This window comes from Maylandia zebra, linkage group LG18 (assembly GCF_041146795.1).
Source record: "Maylandia zebra isolate NMK-2024a linkage group LG18, Mzebra_GT3a, whole genome shotgun sequence".
In the NCBI taxonomy this organism is placed as follows: Eukaryota; Metazoa; Chordata; class Actinopteri; order Cichliformes; family Cichlidae; genus Maylandia; species Maylandia zebra.
Genome location: NC_135184.1, coordinates 1,885,404 through 1,891,403, shown reverse-complemented (window position 1 = coordinate 1,891,403; position 6,000 = coordinate 1,885,404). Strand labels below are relative to the sequence as shown.

General features: G+C 41.8%; 1 long non-coding RNA gene across 1 annotated transcript; it reads right to left on the bottom strand.

Annotated features, from left to right (window-relative positions):
* Positions 1–318: 318 nt before the first annotated feature.
* On the bottom strand, positions 319–4,349 carry LOC143413524 (uncharacterized). Its single transcript, XR_013094123.1, has 3 exons — positions 4,186–4,349; positions 3,287–3,393; positions 319–498 (listed from the first exon to the last, which is right to left on the bottom strand). It is a non-coding gene; the product is annotated as an uncharacterized LOC143413524 (long non-coding RNA).
* Between the last annotated feature and the right edge of the window lie 1,651 nt (positions 4,350–6,000).

Sequence of the window (6,000 nt, the reverse complement as noted above, 5' to 3'; positions counted from 1 at the left end):
AGCAGAGGGTGCTCTTGAATACAAATCCTCTGTTGGTCTGTGAGTTACCTGACCTCATCGATAGAACTGTAGCTGTAGAGTACAAGGACGCAGGATGCTACTACTCTCCAACCACAAAGACTCACCTGATGATATATCTGATAATATCATAGATCCCTGCAGGTGATGCACAGAAACACTCCAAAGCCAGCAGCTCAAACAGAAAGAGCCCTGGAAAATCATCAGTCTGTGTTTGTCTCTAAAGCCGTATGGATGTTTTTCCCCATACAACATAAATATAAGAATTAAGCATGAAACCAGGTTAAAAAAAAAAAAAAGCAGTAAGTATCATAAAGGTTTTATAAAACCATAACAGTCGGTGGCTGTGTTTCCATCAGTCAGCGTAACGGGCACGTTGTACACGTCCTCATACGAAGCGACAGGAGGTCAGGACGTCTTCAGGCGTCCCAGATGCTGACTGAAGGTCTTTCTGCCTCTTTCAGGCTTTTTCATGTTATTCTGAAACCAGAATTATAGCAGAAGTGTTCATTAAAAGTTAGTAAAACTCTGGATCTTCAGATTGTGATGTTTCAGCTCAGTTTATAAAAAAATGTAACCTAAAAATGTAAAACTTACTTTAATTATGTGAATTAATTAAGACCTGTAGGAATCTAACCAACCTAGCTAATTACCTCCTGGTTATTATAATAACTTCCATCACTCTATACATTGTAATCAGAGACAGTACATTATCTAATGGATTTAAGTTACAGAGAAATGTAAATGTAAGACATCCAACCATCAAACAACACATGCTGCTCATGTCTGAACGAACAGGTAAAGACTTTGACCTCCATTCAGAGGTCAAAGTAGGTAAAAAGTCTGATTCGGATCACTCAGCTGCACAAAGGACGAGGTCAGAGGTCAAAATATTTCAATAAAATACATTTTTGCTTAGTGCAAGGGCAGAAATAACAGAGCTCCTAAACGCAAGCTAACACTGACTCATTGCATTAACTGTATATGGCTGAGCTTGAAATAACAACACATTCATTATTTATAACCAATGTTTCAAGGTCAAATTAATCACAGCTGTTTACTTTGTTAAACAACACAACTCGTTTCATTGAAAACACCTTTTTCATTCACAATAAAATAATATCTTCATACCGTCATCCTGTGTCCAGCTCCTCTCCTGCTGCTACATCTGCTCGTTTCATTCATCCAAATAAAGTTGATCGATCACCAGCAGACTTGCAGCCTGACTGTGTGGCTCCCCCTGGTGTATATACTATATGTATATGTATATATATATATATAATGTTCTTCCTCTACACCCCCCCCCCCCCCCCCCCCAATTTTTGCACATGTCGAGGAGCGTGTCAGGCTACATTTCACTGTGTGTTATACTTGTATAACTATGCATGTGACAAATAAAGAACCTTGAACCTTGAACCTTGGTGGTTGTGTCCTCAAACAACCACCGGGAGTTTATACCTGCTGCTGACCCGTCCCCTTTCATTAAGGTCACAGTTTCGTGACACCTCGCAGGTTTTCTCCCACTTTAGCTGATGAGGGTGATACGATACTGATGGATCAATGAGGCAAAAATGTGAACTGACAGCGTTTGATTAATGTGGCAGAAAATCAGGTGAACGAGACGCTTTTGAGTAAATCGCTGAGAGCAGAGCTCGATGCTGCAGTACAGTTAATATTAATCATGTATCCTGCTGTCTGGAGACAGTTTGGAGGATTTGAAGAATCACAGTTGGAAGATATTTTTTAAACTGAAATTTTAAAGATATATTTAAATCGTTTGTTCCTGCAAACCTGTGAAAAATCAAAGGTTTTAAACGCTGAGCAGCTTTTTGTCCTTGAAGCCGTCACATTTAAAAACATCCAGGAACAGCTCGAGTTTGTGGAAGTTGACCTGATGACCTGATGTCAGCTCAGTGCTGGTTGGTGTGAGCTGTGAGTCATGGTGCTGATCTGGGTCCTGTTCCTGGGGTTTGGTGGTTTTTGGTCCCGACCTTCTGTTTTAAATTCATATTTTTAACGTGCCCTCCACAGATGATCCGTACGGTCTGAGACTCACCTGCAGGTCCATCAGATGGTTTCGTTCCTCGTGTCTCTGCAGTCTGTGTTCTTCTCTCACTCTTCACAAACATCTTCTGAGCCGAGCGTCCTGAAACTGCCCGACGCTTCAGCGTAACAACATCGGTGTAGTCTGAGGATTAAGGCTGGTGACGTCACCGTCGCTGGGACTGAAGTTTATTTTAAGGTGTTTGTTTTTTCTTCTCCTTCACATCTCTGAAGTCTGTTTGTGTTTGTGAGCCTTCCTGGAGCAGCAGAGGGAGCTCGGAGCCTCCACGTCTCCTCCGGCCTGCAGGCCTGAACTTTATTAAATTGCTGTTATTTGGTGCAGGAATTTCCTGCGATATCACCCAGTTTCCCAGACCTGGATTCAGACTGGTCCCAGACCAAAGGAAGTTCACTGAGGATGTCCGAGGTAAAAAGACTTCTGCCTCTGAAACAGGTTTAAATGTTTACGTGCTGGATTCGCAGAAATCAGCTGAATGAGATGAAATTCACGGCACAGAAATAAAATCTAATGAATCAGGTTCAATGATGGAAACAGAACTAAACTGATGAAAGATGGAAACGAGGATTCAAACTTGTAAAATTAGACTCAAGTTTAGATCTTTAGAATCAAATCTGGTTTCTTTTAAAAGTGAAATCAAACATGTTTATACTTCTGTCTCCAAACAGTTTGTAAAGTTGTGAACGTGTTGTTGTTTCAAACACTCAAAGCAGAAACTGATCCTCTTCTTCCTGCACGAGCAGATAATGACCGACAAACAAAACGCCGCCATCGCCACACAGCTGCCTGACCCCCACGCCCCGCGGTGTGACAGAGGTTTGTGGCGTTCAGGTGACAATGGGATTAACGGACGATGCTCTCAGCGAATCTGCAGCCCCGGCGAGAGAGAGACAGAGAGCGAGCGAGCATGGTGATTCTAGGCGGCTGTTCGTGTCGTCAGCGGTGACAAAAGCGTCGTTGTTGATGCTCCAACACGCTGACACAGCGATCAGCTGACACAGGCAGGGCTTGTTTAACAACACACACTCCATACCCACGACACACACACGCACACACAAAATCAAATCATTCGTATAACGGGCCAGTGTTGGTTTAGAATGTGTTGATTCATCTGAACCACAATGGTACAACAGTGTGTGTGTGTGTGTGTGTGTGTGTGTGTGTGTGTGTGTGTGTGTGTGTGTGTGTGTGTGTGTTCACACTGACCTGGTGCTCTGCTCGACATCCAGCCAACGTGAGACTTTCCTCGACAAAAATCCACCACAGCTCCTCACAGGTGAGCCGTACGTCCGACGTTCCCACGGTGAGAACGTCTGATGTCAAAATACACACAACGAGCTTTAAGTAAAAATACTTTGATTACTGTGACTTTTACTGCAAACTATTCCACTGATCTCCAGTCACACTGAACCAAATGCACAGACATGTGACTCCATCAGTTTTTGGACTGTGACACGTTTTGTTTCGCTTCTGTTCAAGATCAAATATGCTGTTCAGAAATTTACTTTCAAAACAAATAACTTAATAATAAAAATGAATAATGACAACGAACAGCAGGAGGAGACATTCAGGTAGTAAATGCAGTAATACCACAATATAGAAAATACTCCAGTACAGATAAAAGTCCTGCATTAATGTACTTTTAACTTTTTGTATGTTGCTGCTGAACACGTTGCAGGTCATTCTCCTTGTAAACGCACTGTTGTGTGCTCTGATTTACAGCCTCGGGTTCAATATTTACACATTCTCATGTAACTAAAGTAAATGTAGTGCAGCACAAACTGAATTTATTCCTCAGGCCGAGTCAATAAAAGTTACTTTCACTCTGCAGTACTTGAGTAAATGTACTTGTAGTGTTATTACAGTGAGCTCAATGAAAATCCAAACTATGTAGAGCTGGTCAGTTTTGGTCAACCCTGAGGTCACAGTCACAGCGAGGGGTGCGTTTGTTTCCTGACACTGGGACGTGATAAAGTGATGAAGAGAGTGAAACTAGCAAAGCTGAACTGAAAACTGCAAGTAAACCTGCTGAAAAGCCCTCTGCAAACCCGCTGCACCTGCTACACACCACAGAAACAAACTACGATAACTGTGATGCTCATTACCTGCAGTGATGACGTGATGAAGCTGTGTCCCGCGGACTCCTCTGTATCATAATTCATTAAAATTATAAACTATAATCAGCCCAAACTCAGCAGCAGCCTCGCGTTTCTGCGCATGCGTGTAAGAATTATAACCGATCTCATTAAGTGGAAGCGCGTTTGATGCATTGCTTTAATTGTTTTGCCACTAGGACCCGGCATGCAATGCGCGAAAGTCACGTGGTCTGTCTACGCAGCTACCGTTCCAACCTCAGGGAATTATCCACAGTGCGCATGTGTAGAAAATTCAAAAACTGCTCCTCCGCTCTTTTTCTCAGCTCCAGTCTTTGCTAAGGGGACAGTGGCCACGCCCACAAATTAAACGTAGTGCAGAGCCGTAACGGTATGGGATCAGAATGATGCCGCCTTGAAATGAAACTGAAAAAAAATTTACTGAAAAATCTTGTATTGAAAGTGAAAAAAAAATTGATAGTGAAAAACGATTAATTCAAACTGTAATTTTTTTGTTTTCGCTTACAATTTTTTTTCAATTTCATTTTAAGGCGGCGTCGTTCTGATCTCGTATAACCGCTAGTAGGCTAGTTTTCAGAGACCGCTAACATACTGCCACAAGAGGGCAGCACGCTCCAACATGGACATAACAGAAACACTTACGGGAGAATCATGTGACAGGGAAGCACGTGATATAACTACACCATGACATCGTTGTACACACCTGTGCTCCACAGCCAGTTGAATCAAATAAAAACTGTTTCAAAGTTTTGGCAGCTTTGTCACAAAGTAAAGTTTAAACATTAGAAAAGAAGCTGACAATAAACCAGTGATCTGAGAAGTAATGAAGACTTCAAAAAATCAGTGTTTAAAATTTCAGCTCAGCTAACAAGTACTGGCACAAGATGGTGCTGCACATGTTCTCACAACTGATTTTAAAGACTTTTTGAAATCCAGCTTCACAAACAGCGAAATCTGTGACAGTTTTGAGAGCAGGCTGGTAAAAGTTTACCCGTATATGTATTTCATGCCCACTTTAATATATTTCAATGATAAGAAGCAAAGCATAGTCCCGGGCATTTCTTCTCTCCAGTCTTTGAATATTTAAAGACATTTGCACAGCAGCAGTGAAACAGGCGCTCCTCACCAACCACATCATCTCTGAAGCATCCAGCTCGATGTCGAGGAGCCAACGCTGTCCTGCTGCTGCTTCCAATCACATTTCATTCTTGGTTTGTTTATGTTTTTACCAACAGTTATTTGTTGATTTAACCATTAAACTCCAACAAATCTTCACAGCATTTCCTCATCATCAAAGTTCATCTGTGGCTTAAATCTGCTGTCAAATATCAGACGGGCTGTGTTTGACTCATTCTGTAGCCCTGAGTCACTGATGGGGTTCTTCTTAATTCTAATTCAGGCTTTTTATTGATTCATCACCTCGTGCAAAGTTTCTTCTATTAGGATTATTTGTTGTGAAAATATGTAACCATGTCATGTAACAACATGTTTTTATGTTATGAGTAAAGGCGATGGCGTGATGATGTAAGTGGGAGCCAGACTGGCGGCATCAGTGATTATCAGGAGTGTCTGAGCTGCATGCTGTGTGCGTATTGGTATTACTCATGGTGTTAGCACTTCACTTTCATTTGAGAACAAAATGTATCCATGATGTAAAAATGTCATATAAAATATTTCAGTTTAAACTTTGGTGTTGAAATCTCCAGGAGATGAATGTAAGTCAACGTGTCGTCCTCAGAGGTGCTGAAACCCTGTGTGTGTGTGTGTGTGTGTGTGTGTGTGTGTGTGTGTGTGTGTGTGTGTGTG